Source organism: Eschrichtius robustus, chromosome 20, assembly GCF_028021215.1.
Source record: "Eschrichtius robustus isolate mEscRob2 chromosome 20, mEscRob2.pri, whole genome shotgun sequence".
NCBI lineage: Eukaryota > Metazoa > Chordata > Mammalia > Artiodactyla > Eschrichtiidae > Eschrichtius > Eschrichtius robustus.
In genome coordinates this window covers 53,926,137-53,940,817 of record NC_090843.1, presented here as the reverse complement: position 1 = coordinate 53,940,817, position 14,681 = coordinate 53,926,137, and the positions used below count along the sequence as shown (strand labels likewise).

Genomic DNA, 14,681 nt, shown 5'->3' with positions numbered 1-14,681 from the left:
TTTGCATCCTGCCAGCAATGAATGAAAGTTCCTGTTGCTTCACAGCCTCACCAGCATTCGGTGTTGTCTGTATTTTGGATTTTAGCCATTCTAATAGGTGTGTACTGGTAGCTCATTATTGTTTTAGTTTGCAATTTTTTAATGATTTATGATGTTGAGCATCTTTTCATATGTTTGCCATCTGTATATTTAGTTCATTGAGCTGTCCAGATTTTTTGCCCATTTTTTAATTTGGTTGTTTGTTTTCTTATTGTTAAGTTTTATGAGTCACTGATTGGTTTTTAAATGTTTAAACAACATTGCATTACTTGAATAAACCCTATTTGCTGTATTGGATTTGCCAATATTTTGGTAAGGATGTTTGTGTCTGTGTTCATGAGGAACATTTATGTTGTTATATCTTGTCAGGTTTTGGAATTAGAGTTATGCTGACCTCATTAAATGGCTTGGGAAGTTTAATCTCATTCTCCTCCATTTTCCGAAAGAGTTTGTGTAATATTGGTGTTTGTTTGTTTTTAATAAATTTATTTATTTATTTATTTATGGCTGTGTTGGGTCTTCGTTGCTGCGCGCGGGCTTTCTCTAGTTGCAGCAAGCAGGCTACTCTTCGTTGTGGTACACGGGCTTCTCATTGCGGTGGCTTCTCTTGTTGCAGAGCACAGGCTCTAGGCGCGCAGGCTTCAGTAGTTGTGGTGCACAGGCTCAGTAGTTGTGGCTCGTGGGCTCCAGAGTACAGGCTCAGTAGTTGCAGCACACAGGCTTAGTTGCTCCACGGCATGTGGGATCTTCCTGGACCAGGGCTTGAACCCTTGTCCCCTGCATTGGCGGGCGGATTCTTAACCACTGTGCCACCAATATTGGTGTTAAATCTAAGTTGGCAAACTTGTTGGCATAAAATGGTTCATAATAATGTCTTGCTATTATTTTGATGTCTGTAGGATCTGTATGTAGTGACATATGGATTATTTAGACGTGTGTGGTTTAATTTCCAAATATTTGGGTTTTCCTGGATATCTTATTGTTACTGATTCCTAATTTAATTCCATTGTGATCAGAGAGCGTACTTGGCATTATTTCAGTCCTTTTAAATTTATTGAGACTTGTTTTATGGCTTAGCACGTATCTATGTTGAAGACCATAACTACGTACAATGGAAAGAATGTGTGCTGTATGTTGGGCATAGTGTTTTATAAATATCAATTAGGTTGAAGTGGTTGATAGTGTTGAGATCCTCTATGTCTTTACTAATATTTTGTCTAGGCGCTCTATTAATTTTTGAGAAGGGGTACTTCCCTGGTGGCACAGTGGTTAAGAATCTGCCTGCCAGTGAGGGGGGCGTGGGTTTGATCCCTGGTCCGGGAAGATCCCACATGCCGTGGAGCAACTAAGCCTGTGTGCCACAACTGCTGAACCTGTGCTCTAGAGCCCGCGAGCCACAACTACTGAGCCCACCCGCCTCAACTGCTGAGCCCAGACACCACAACTACTGAAGCCCACGCCCTCTAGGGCCTGCGTGCTGCGACTACTGAGGCCCACGCACCTAGAGCCCATGCCCCACAACAGGAAAAGCCACTACAATGAGAAGCCCGTGCACCGCAATGAAGAGTAGCCTCTGCTCGCCACAATGAAGACCCAATGCAGCCATAAATAAATAAATAAATTATTTAATTAATTTTAAAAAAATTCTGAGAGGGGAATGTTAAAATCTCCAAATATGACTGTGGATTTTCTGTTCGTCCCTTTAACTCTGTCAGTTTTTGTTTCCTGTGTTTTGCAGGTCTCTTACTAGGCACATACACCGTTATGACTGTTATATCTTCCTGATGAATTGACCATCTTATCATTGTGAAATGCCCCTCTTTCATCTCTGATGATACTTTGCCTTGAAATTAATTTTTTTTCTGATATTAATATAGCCACTCCAGTCTTCTTTTAATCATTTTTTTTAAAAGTATTTGTTTATTTGGTTGCACCAGGTGTTAGTTGCAGAAAGCAGGCTCCTTAGTTCAGGCTCGCAGGCTCCTTAGTTGTGGCTTGCCGACTCCTTAGTTGCAGCACGTGGGCTCCTTAGTTGCGGCAGGAGGGCTCCTTAGTTGTGGCATGGGAACTCTTAGTTGCAGCATGCATGTGAGATCTAGTTCCCTGACCAGGGATCAGACCCAGGCCGCCTGCATTGGGAGTGCGGAGTCTTATCCACTGCGCCACCAGGAAAGTCCCTCCAGTCTTCTTTTGTTTATTATTTGCATGGTGTATCTTTTCCCATCCATTTGCTTTTAACCAGTCTGTATCTTTATATATAAAATGTATCTCTTATTGACAGCATGTAGCTGGGTCTTACTTTTCAATCCATACTGAAAATCTCCTTTCAAGTGAAGTATTTAGTTTATTAACAGTTAATGTAATTATCCCAGTGGTTGGATTTAGGTTTACAGTTTTGTTAGTTGTTTTCTGTTTTGTCCCTTCTGATTTTTTGTTCCTTCTTTTTTTCTTTTCCTCTGTTTTGTATCTTCCTTTTGCACCTACTTTCCTGACTTCTTTTAGATTATATGATTTTTCTTTTAGGATTCCATTTTAAATTATTTATTGGCATTTTAGCTATTTGTTTGCAGTTTTTTAGTGGTGGCTCTGTAGATGATAGTATATTTAATACATCCTTAACTTTTCAGACTACTTAGAGTTGCTATTGTACCACTTCACATAAAATGTAGAAATCTTGCAACCATACAGTTCCAGTTACCCATTGCTCTTTTATTATTATAGTTGTTATATGGTATATACCATATACTATAACATACATATGTATATAATATACTGTATAAACTCCACATGACAGTGTTATGGGGATGTGTTTGGTCTTTGGATTTTTACTTCAAAGACATGCAAATTTTATTTCTACTAACTTAATATTAGCAAACATTTGAAATAATGCTAAATCCTTGTGTTGATAAGGTGTTGTTTGTGTATCTGTGGTAAAATATATGTAACATTGGGAATTCGCTGGCGGTCCAGTGGTTGGGACTCCATGCTTTCACTGCTAGGGGCCCGGGTTCAATCCCTGGTCGGGGAACTAAGATCCTGCAAGCTGCTGGATATATACATTAGATAGATAGATAGATAGATAGATAGATAGATAGATAGATAGATAGATAATGAAATTTACCATTTAATCTATTTTTTCTTTTGTTGAATGTGCTTTTGGTGTCACATGCAGGAAATCATTACGAAATCCAATGTCATGAAGATTTTCTCCTATGTTTTATTCTAAGAGTTTTATAGTTTTAGCTCATAAGTTTAGATCTTTGACCCATTTTGAGTTAATTTTTATGTATGGTGTTAGGTAAGGAACCAGCCTCATTCATTGGAATGGGGATATCCAGTTTGTAAAATGTTATAATTTTGCATTAGACAAATCTATATATCTTTTTTAATTTAAAAGGGTAGAAAAATTGTTGTTTGTATTTACCCAGGTATTTACCATTTCTTTGTGAAGAGCCAAGTATACAAGTGGTATTGTTTTCCTCTGGCTTGAAGAGCTTTTGGCTTTTCTTGTAAGGCATATCTGCTAAAATTCCCTTAGTATTCTTTTACCAGAAAATGTCTTTATTTCACTTCCTTCTTTAAAGATCTCTTCACTGGATGTAGAAAATTTTCAGTACTTTAAGTATGTTCATCCATTGTCTTATGGCCTGTATAGTTTCTGATAAGACATCAATCAGCCCTTGTTCAAACTGTTGTTCTGTATATGTGATGGGTCATTTTTCTCTGGCTGCTTTCTATATTTTCTCTATATCTGGTATTCAGTAGTTTGACTGTGATATTCTAGGCATGATTTTCTTTGTATTTAGCCTGCTTGGGGTTTGCTGTGCTCTTGAATCTACAGATTGTCTTTCACCAAATTTGGGGGACTTTCAGACATTATTACTGAAGTTAATTTTTTCTGCTCCAGTCTCTTCTCCTTCTGGGATTCAATTACATGTATGTTAGGCCTTTTGCTATTGTCTCCCAAATCAGGGGCTTTATTAATTTTTCTTTTTTTCCTCTTCTTTAGATTGGATGATTTCTATTCTGACTTCAGATTTACTCACTTCTTTCTCATCTCCATTTCCTTTTTGAAACCTTTTTTTGGCTGCATTGGGTCTTGATTGCTGCGCACAGGCTTTCTCTAGTTGTGGCAAGCGGGGGCTACTCTTTGTTGCGGTGCACGGGCTTCTTATTGTGGGGGCTTCTCTTGTTGCGGAGCACGGGCTCTAGGTGCGTGGGCTTCAGTAGTTGTGACACACGGGCTCAGTAGTTGTGGCTTCCAGGCTCTAGAGCACAGGCTCAGTAGCTGTGACGCACGGGCTTAGTTGCTCTGCGGCATGTGGGATCTTCCCAGACCAGGGCTCGAACCCGTGTCCCCTGCATTGGCAGGCAGATTCTTAACCACTGCGCCACCAGGGAAGTCCCTCCATTTCCTTTTAAGCACATCCGGTGACTTTCTTACTTCAGATATTAGATTATTGGGTTTGTTTTGTTTTGCTTTTGGTTTGGTTTTGTTTTTGTTTTTTCAGTTCTACACTTTCCATTTGGTTCTTTTGCATAGTTTCTGTTTCTCTGCTGAGATTTCCTATCTTTTCATTTATTTCAGTCATTTTCCTTTATCTCACTGAACGTCATTATAGTAACTTTTTCCATAATCTCGCTGTTAATTCTAACATTTGTGTCATTTCAGAGGTGGTCTCCATTTACTGTCTTTTCTCTTAAGAATAGGTCACATTAAATGCTGTATGACATCACTTATATGTGGAAGCTAAAAAAAAAACAGGATTTCCCTGGCAGTCCAGTGGTTAAGACTCTGCGCTTCCACTGCAGGGGGCACAGGTTTGATCCCAGGTTGGGGAACTAAGATCCCGCATGCCGTGTGGCATGGCCAAAAACAAAAACAAACAAACAAAACTAGTGAATATAACAAAAAAGCAGCAGATTCACAGATACAGAGAACAAACAAATTGTCACCAGTGGGGAGAGGGAAGGGGGGCGATATAGGGGTAGGAGATTAGGAGGTACAAACTATTAGGTATAAAGTAAGCTACAAGGATATATTGTACAACTAGGGGAATATAGCCAGTATTTTATAATAATTATAAAATGGAGTATAACCATTAAAAATTGCGAATCACTATATTGTATACCTGTAAGTTATACATCAACTATACTTCAATAAAAAAATTTTTAAAAAAAGAGTAGGTCACATTTTCCTGGTTCTTTGTATATTGAGTAATTTGGGGTTTTATCCTGGAATTGTAAATGTCATGTGGATTTTGTTTTATTCCTGCAGAGAAGGTTGATGCTTTAGTGTATCAGGCTTTTCAGTTGGTTGGACTCAAACTGCAGTAGGTCAAACATCCTTTCCGTTTGTCTGGGTTTTGTTTGTTTGTTTGTTTTTTACATTTAATCTACAGATGCATGATTCAGAAGTCAGCCATGAATTTGAGTGTTGTGTATACACAGAATATGGGGCTTCCTCTCTCTGGCTACCCCCTTTATGGGATTTCCTCCCTTGCTTTTTAGCAGCTGTGATTGTCTTGAACTTCGTCCTTTGTTTCTTCAGGCTATTAAAGACTGGATTTTTCAGCAGAGTTTTAGCTGTGCTGTATGGTACCACCAACTGTCCCAGCTCCTTCTTCTGAGTGTCAGTATCCCTCACAGATCTGCCTAGTTTGGTTCATTCTCTAGTGCCTTCGGGTATTTGTTTTTATAATTTTACTCTGAGTTTATCATTGTTATTCACAGGAAATTTAATCCAGTAGGAACTTACTTAGTCATATTGGAAGCAGAACTCCTGCACCAGCTAATTTAGAAATTTGTACATGTGTATATTAGTGCTATTTCTACAACCAGAGTTTTGGACCTCTGCTTTCTGGAATCCATGAATCAATCTTTTGAATATGCTTAAAGGTGTCAAATCTTCAGATTTAAGTCTCACTTTGATTTTTTTCAGTTAATTTTTATTGGCATATCGTTGATTTACAGTGTTGTGTTCGTTTTTTTGTTTTTTTGTTTTTTAATTTAAATAGCCAGAATAATACTTGGAGTCAAGAATAGTAAATATTTTTTCCAGTGAACAATAAATACAGTGAGCAAGTTGAGTTATTCCTTTTTAAGGTCAAAAATAACATGGGTCTTTGAAATAAGGAGAATTACCACTAAAATTAATAAACTGATTTTGAAAATGTTTAAAAGAGGAATTCTCAGGTACAGTTGAGCATTGACATTTTTATGTCTTCTTAAGGATTTACCTTCTCACATCCTTTGCCTGTTTTTTATTGGAATATTTTTCACTTACTATTTTTTTTTGAAAAGGCCTTCCTAACAAGGGTTGGAATCCTTTTCAATCATTTATATTCAAAGTATTTTATACAATTTCTCACTTACCTTCCATTATTTATGGGATCTTTTTCAAATGTAAATGATTTAAAATTTTGTGTAGCCAAATCTTCCATTTTCCCTTTATGAAACTTGTTTTTATGTTTTAAAAAGTCTTCCTAACCTCAAACCAAATGAATAATCATATTTTCTTCACATTATTTTACTTTTTGAAAAATTATTATTAAAACTTTTATCTGAATTTATTTTGCTGAATGATGTGAGATAGAGATCTAACATAATTTTTTCAGAATAGTTTATAAAGTAGCATCATTTATTGAATAATTTATTCTGTTTCTACTTAACTAAAAGTTAAGCTTCATCATACACTAGATATATATATATATATATACACTATACTAGAATCTATATGTATCCATAGATATAGATGCATCCTAGCATGTGTTTCTAGGATTTTTTTTTGTTTTATGTTTGTCTATTCTTGAAACATAACTTTGTCGTTTTAGTTACTCTAGCTTTGTAATGTGTTTTAATACTAGTGATGTGAGTTTACACACGTTCCTTTATACATTTTATTGCAGTATACCTTTGGCTTTTTCTACCTAGTTATGCTTTATGCAAACTTCAGAATAATTTTAAATCCCACTCCACCCCCCCCAAAAAAATCCTCATGGTATTTTTTTTATTGAGATATAATTAACATACAACATATTAGTTTTAGGTATACAATATAATGATTAGATATATGTATATATTGTGAAATGATCACAACAATAAGTCTGGATAACATCCATTACCACACATAGTTACAAATTTCTTTTTCTTGTGATGAGAACTTCTGAGATTTACTCTCTTAGCAACTTTCAAATATACAGTAAAAATATGGAACATATCACAAATTTGCACATCATCCTTGAGCAGGGGTCATGCTAATCTTCTCTCCATTGTTCCAGTTTTCACTATATGTGCTGCCAAAAACGAGCACTCCTCATGGTATTTTGATTGGAATTGCATTCACTTTAAAAATATCTTTGGGGGCTTCGCTGGTGGTCCAGTGGGTAAGACTCTGGGCTCCCAGTGCAGGGGGCCTGGGTTCAATCCCTGGTCAGGGAACTAGATCCTGCGTGCATGCCGCAACTAAGAGTTCACATGCCTCAATTAGTCCGCATACCGCAACTAAAGAAGTCCTCATGCCACAACTAAGAGGCCACATGTCGCAACTAAAAAAAGATCCCACGTGCTGCAACGAAGATCCCGCATGTTGCAACTAAAAGCCAGTGCAGGGACTTCCCTGGTGGTGCAGTGGTTAAGAATCCGCCTGCCAATGCAATGGACATGGGTTTGAGCCCTGATCCGGGAAGATCTCACATACCATGGAGCAACTAAGCCCGTGCACCACGACTACTGAGTCTGCACTCTAGAGCCTGCAAGCCACAATTACTGAGCCCACGTGCCACAACTACTGAAGCCCATGTGCCTAGAGGCCATGCTGTGCAACAAGAGAAGCCACTGCAATGAGAAGCCCATGCACTGCAACAAAGAGTAGCCCCTGCTCACTGCAACTAGAGAAAGCCTGCGTGCAGCAAGAAAGACCCAACGCAGCCAAAAATAAAATAAATAAATTTATTAAAAAAAAACACACAGTGCAGCCAAAATAAATAAATAATAAATACATAAATACATAAATAAAAATTTTAAAAATAAAAATATCTTTGAAGAAAATTTGACATTGTTATAAGTTTTCTTATTAGGTCATAGTATTCTCTGGATATCAGTTCTTTTATGTCTCCACGTTTTTTCATTGATTTTCTTGCTATAATGAATGGAATTTTTTCCATTCCACCGTCTACGTAGTACTTGGGGAAAGCTAACATTTATACTCAGCTATCACATCAAATTCTCTTATTGATTCTGTTTCTAGCCAATCACTTATTTCTTTCATTAATTTATGTGATGTGTTTTTTTCTTTCTTTGTATTTTTTATTGAAGTATAGTATAGTTGAATTACAGTGTTGTGTTAATTACTGCTATACAGCACAGTGACTCAGTTATACATATATGTATACATTCTTCTTCATATTCTTTTCCATTATGGTTTATATATAGTTCCATGTGCTATACAGTAGGACCTTTTTGTTTATCCATTCTATATACACCAGTTTGCATTTGCTAATCCCAGACTACCACTCGTACCCTCTCCCACCTCCTTCCCCCTTGGCAACCACCATCTATTCTCTATGTCCCTGATTCTGTTTCTATTTTATAGATGGGTTCATTTGTGTCATATTTGAGATTCCACATATAAGTGATATCAAATGGTACTTGTCTTTCTCTTTCTGACTTACTTAACTTAGTATGATAATCTCTAGTTGCATCCATGTTGCTGCAAAGGGCATTATTTCATCCTTTTTTATGGCTGAGTAGTATTCCATTGTATATATGTACCCATTTTCTTTATTTATTTACTTATTTTTAATAGATCTTTTTTGGAGTACAGTTACTTCACAATACTGTGTTAGTTTCTGTTGCACAACAAAGCGAATCAGCCATATGCATGCACATGTCCCCACATCCCCTCCCTCTTGAGCCTCCCTCTCATCCTCCCTATCCCACCCCTCTATGTCATCGCAAAGCACTGAGCCAATCCCCCTGTGCTATGCTGCTGCTTCCCACCAGCCAACTATTTTACATTCACTTGTGTATGTATGTTGATGCTACTCTCACTTTGCCCCAGCTTTGCCCTCCCACCCCATGTCCTCAAGTCCATTCTCTACGTCTGTCTCTTTATTCCTGCCCTGCAACTAGGTTCATCAGTACCATTTCTTTTTTTTGTTGTTAGAGTCCATATATATGTATTAGCATACGGTATTTGTTTTTCTCATTCTGACTTACTTCACTCTGTATGACAGACTCTGAGTCCATCCACCTCACTACAAATAACTCAGTTTTGTTTCCTTTTATGGCTGAGTAATATTCCACTGTATGTATGTGCCACATCTTCTTTATCCTTTCATCTGTTGATGGACATTTAGGTGGGTTCCATGTCCTGGCTATCGTAAATAGTGCTGCAATGAACATTGTGGTAAAAGAGGGAAATTAGAACACTACCTAACACCATACACAAAAATAAACTCCAAATGGATTAAAGACTTAAATGTAAGACCAGACACTATAAAACATTTAGAGGAAAACATAGGAAAAACACTCTTTGACATAAAGCACAGCAAAATCTTTTTTGACCCACCTCCTAGAGTAATAGAAATAAAAACAAAAATAAACAAGTGGGACTTAATTAAACTTAAAAGCTTTTGCACAGCAAAGGAAACCATAAACAAGACGAAAAGACAACCCTCCAAATGGGAGAAAATATTTGCAAATGAAACAACAGACAAAGGGTTAATCTCCAAAATATACAAACAGCTCATGGAGCTAATATCAAAAAAACAGTCCAGTTAAAAAATGGGTGGGAGACCTAAATAGACCTAAATAGACATTTTTTCTATGATGAAATAGACATTTCATTCATACACACGGCCAAGAGGCACGTGAAAAGATGCTCAACATCACTAATTATTAGAGAAATGGAAATCAAAACTACAATGGAGTATCACCTCACGCCGGTCAGAATGGTCATTATCAAAAAAGCTAGAAGCAATAAATGCTAGAAAGGGTGTGGTGAAAAGGGAACCGTCCTACACTGTTGGTGGGAATGTAAATTGATACAACCACTATGGAAAACAGTATGGAGGTTCCTTAAAAAACTAAAAGTAGAGCTACCATATGACCCAGCAATCCCACTACTGGGCATATACCCTGAAAAACCATAATTCAGAAAGAGACATGCACCACAATATTCACTGCAGCACTATTTACAGTAGCCAGGACATAGAACCAACCTAATTTCATTCTTTTACATGTAGCTGTCCAGTTTTCCCAGCACCACTTATTGAAGAGACTGTCTTTTCTCCATTGTATGTTCTTGCCTCCTTTGTTGTAAATTAGGTGACCATATGTGCGTGGGTTTATCTCTGGTCTTTCTGTCCTGTTCCATTGATCTATATTTCTGTTTTTGTGCCAGTACCATACTGTCTTGATTACAGTAGCTTTGTGGTATAGTTTGAAGTCAGGGAACCTGATTCCTCCAACTCCGTTTTTCTTTCTCAAGATTGCTTTGGCTATTTGGGGTCTTTTGTGTTCCCATACGAATTGTAAGATTTTTTTGTTCTAATTCTGTGAAGAATGCCATTGGTAGTTTGATAGGGATTGCATTGAATCTGTAGATTGCTTCAGGTAGTATAGTCATTTTCACAATGTTGATTCTTCCAATCCAAGAACATGGTATGTTTCTCCATCTGTTTATATTGGCTTTGATTACTTTCATCAGTGTTTTATAGTTTTCTGAGTACAAGTCTTTCACCTCCTTAGGCAGGTTTATCCCTAGGTATTTTATTCTTTTTGTTGCAGTGGTAAATGGGATTGTTTCCTTAATTTCTCTTTCTGATTTTTCATTGTTGATGTATACGAATGCCAGAGATTTCTGTGCATTAATTTTATATCCTGCAACCTTACCAAATTCATTGATTAGTTCTTGTAGTTTTCTGGTGGCATCTTTAGGATTTTCTATGTATAGTATCATGTCATCGGCAAATAGTGACAGTTTTACTTCTTCTTTTCCAATATATATTCCTTTTATTACTTTTTCTTCTCTGATTGCTGTGGCTAGGACTTCCAAAACTATGTTGAATAAGAGTGGCAAGAGTAGACATCCTTGTCTTTTTCCTGATCTTGGTGGAAATGTTTTCAGTTTTTCACCATTGAGTGTGATGCTTGCTATGGGTTTGTCATATATGGCCTTTATTACGTTGAGGTAGGTTCCCTCTGTGCCCATTTTCTGGAGAGCTTTTATCATAAATGGGTGTTGAATTTTGTCAGAAGCTTTTTCTGCATCTATTGAGATGATCATATGGTTTTTATTCATTAATTTGTTAATGTGTATCACATTGATTGATTTGCATATATTGAAGAATCCTTGAATCCCTGGGATAAATCAAACTTGATAATGGTGTATGATCCTTTTTTTAAAAATAAATTTATTTATTTTTGGCTGCATTGGGTCTTTGTTGCTATGCGCAGGTCTTCTCTAGTTGTGGCGAGCAGGGGCTACTCTTTGTTGTGGTGTGCGGGCTTCTCATTGCGGTCATTTCTCTTGTTGCAGAGCACGGGCTCTGGGTGTGCGGGCTTCATAGTAGTGGCATGTGGGCTCAGTAGTTGTGGCTTGCGGGCTCTAGAGCGCAGGCTCAGTAGCTGTGGCTCACAGGCTTACCTGCTCCGCGGCATGTGGGATCTTCCCAGACCAGGGCTCGAACCTGTGTCCCCTGCACTGGCAGGCGGATTCGTAACCACTATGCCACCAGGGAAGTCCCTGTGTATGATCCTTTTAATGCGCTGTTGGATTCTGTTTGCTAGTATTTTGTTCATTATTTTTGCATCTATGTTCATCAGTGATATTGGTCTATAATTTTCTTTTTTTGTGATGTCTTTTTCTGGTTTTGGTATCAGGGTGATGGTGGCTTCACAGAATGAATTTGGGAGTGTTCCTCCCTCTGCAATTTTTTGGAATAGTTTGAGAAGGATCGGTGTTAGCTGTTCTCTAAATATTTGACAGAATTCGCCTGTGAAGCCATCTGGTCCTCGACTTCTGTTTGTGGAAGATTTTTAATTATGGTTTCAATTTCATTACTTGTGATAGGTCTGTTTATATTTTCTAATTCTTCCTGGTTCAGTCTTGGAAAATTGTACCTTTCCAAGAATTTGTCCATTTCTTCGTGGTTGTCCATTTTATTGGCATATAGTTGTTTGTAGTAGTCTCTTATAATCCTTTATATTTCTGCAGTGTCAGTTGTGATTTCTCCTTTTTCACTTTTAATTTTATTTATGTGCATCCTCTCCCTTTTGTTCTTGATGAGTCCAGCTAAGGGTTTATCAATTTTGTTTATCTTCTCAAAGAGCCAGCTTTTAGTTTTATTGATCTTTGCTATTGTTTTCTTCGTTTCTATTTCATTTATTTCTGCTCTGATCTTTATGATTTCTTTCCTTCTACTGACTTTGGGTTTTCCTTGTTCTTCTCTCTCTAGTTGTTTTAAGTGTAGGGTTTGATTGTTTATTTGAGATTTTTCTTGTTTCTTGAGGTGAGATTGAATTGCTATAAACTTCCCTCTTAGAACTGCTTTTGCTACGTCCCGTAGGTTTTGGGTCGTTGTGTTTTTGTTGTCATTTGTTTCTGTGTATTTTTTTTATTTCTTCTTTGATTTCTTCAGTGATCTGTTGGTTACTTAGTAATGCACTGTTTAGCCTCCATGTATTTGTGTTTCTTATAGTTTTTTTCACGTCTTCTTTATATGTGATGTGTTAAATTAATGTTTTCTAAACTAGACTTGTCATTTTCTTACTGGGATGAACACTATTTGGGTTATATTTTAACGGTCTGCTACATTTGATTTGCTATGATTTTACCTAGGATATTTACATCCATTTCCATAGTGGGCCTGGCCTCTCTTTTCTGTCTTTGCTGTTTTTTCTTTGGGTGTTGGAGTATTTGGGTGTACTGACTTCGTACAAAGAAATGGGAAGCAGCTTTTCTTTTTCTGTGACCTGGCAAGTGTATAGTGTGTATTACTTAAAGAGTCGTTCTTGACTCTTTCTCTCATACTCTACCTTCAGCCTCTCAGCAGTCATCCTTTCACTCTACCTTTGTAATATGTACAGAATCCAGCCATTTAACCATTTCTAGTAGTACCACCCTTGTCCAAATGTTACTTTCTCTTGCTTAAACTATTACTGTAGGCATGTTGTGATCTTTGCCCCCCTTCAGTGTAGTCTCAACACAGCAGCCAGTGTGATCTTTTAAGAGGTAAGTTGGATTAGTTAACACCCCTTCCAAGCCCCTCCAGAGGATTCCTATCTCACTCATAAAAAATATCAAGCCCTTACCAAGGCTTACATCCTTTCTGACCTCATCTCCTGCCACTCTCCTATTCACTTATTCTTCACTGGTCAAACTGGCCTGCTCATTCTTTAATCATGCCAAACAACTCATGCCTCTGGGCCTTTGCACTTCTGTTCTGCTGCTACCCCCCTGCATAGTTTACTTCCTAATGTCCTTCAGATTCCTGTTCATGAGCCAGCCTTATCAGAAAGTTCTTTACCAGTAATCTATAGAAATGAACAGTCTACCCCAGGCACTCTCTGTCCCCTCACTGGACTTTATTTTTCTTAACACTTACCATCACCTACCTGACAATTGGTTTTTGTTTTGTTTTTGCTTTGCCTATTTATTGTCCCCCACTAGAATGTAAAAACTGTGGTTTTACTTACTGTATTACTCCCCAGTGTTTAGAACAGTGCCTGGAGAATGGATCCCTCCCCATACCATTAATAAATATTATTGGCTGAATAGGTAAATGAACTGAAGGAACTTACCTATAAAGGCATCTCAGCCTCTAGTAGTTTTGGAAAGAAAACCTTGGACACCTCCTGTTTCTGTTTCTTCCCTTGTTATGTGTTTTTTAAGATTTCTTAGTTCTTGCGTCAAATTTTTATGCAGGATTATTGAGATATAACATAAATACATATACTAAATAGTTCAACAATATTAAGTGTTCAATTGGATGAGTTTTGACAAAAGTATACAGTAGTGTAAATATCACCACAATGAGGATATGGAACATTTTTATCACTTCTTGTGTCAATTTTGTTGACTGACATTATCCAGAAAATCATCCATTTCTCTAAAATCTTCACATTTTTAAAAAATATTTTATTTATTTATTTATTTATTTTGGGGGCTGCGTTGGCTCTTAGTTGCAGCACGCAGGATCTTTCATTGCAGCGTGTGGGCTTAGTTGCCCCGCAGCATGTGGGATCTTAGTTCCCTGACCAGGGATCGAACCCATGTTCCCTGCATTGGAAGGCAGATTCTTAACCACTGGACGACCAGGGAAGTCCCTTCACATTTTTTTTTTTTTAATTTTTATTTATTTTATTTATATATTTTTGGCTGTGTTGGGTCTTCGTTTCTGTGCGTGGGCTTCCTCTAGTTGTGGCAAGCGGGAGCCACTCTTCATCGTGGTGCGCGGGCCTCTCACTGTCGCGGCCTCTCTTGTTGTGGAGCACAAGCTCCAGATGCGCAGGCTCAGTAGTTATGGCTCACGGGCCCAGTTGCTCCACGGCATGTGGGATCCTCCCAGCCCAGGGCTCGAACCCATGTCCCCTGCATTGGCAGGCAGATTCTCAACCACTGCGCCACCAGGGAAGCC

The 14,681-nt window shown here is 37.8% G+C and overlaps 1 protein-coding gene and 1 non-coding gene across 4 annotated transcripts in view; one reads left to right on the top strand and one right to left on the bottom strand.

The window, feature by feature from the left end:
* The window catches only part of SMG6 (SMG6 nonsense mediated mRNA decay factor), a 234,536-nt gene that overhangs the window by 171,513 nt on the left and 48,342 nt on the right, over nt 1-14,681 (top strand). The gene's annotated exons all lie outside the window — the stretch shown is intronic.
* Nucleotides 7,243-7,351, bottom strand: LOC137755714 (U6 spliceosomal RNA). Its single transcript, XR_011072097.1, has one exon. It is a non-coding gene; the product is annotated as a U6 spliceosomal RNA (small nuclear RNA).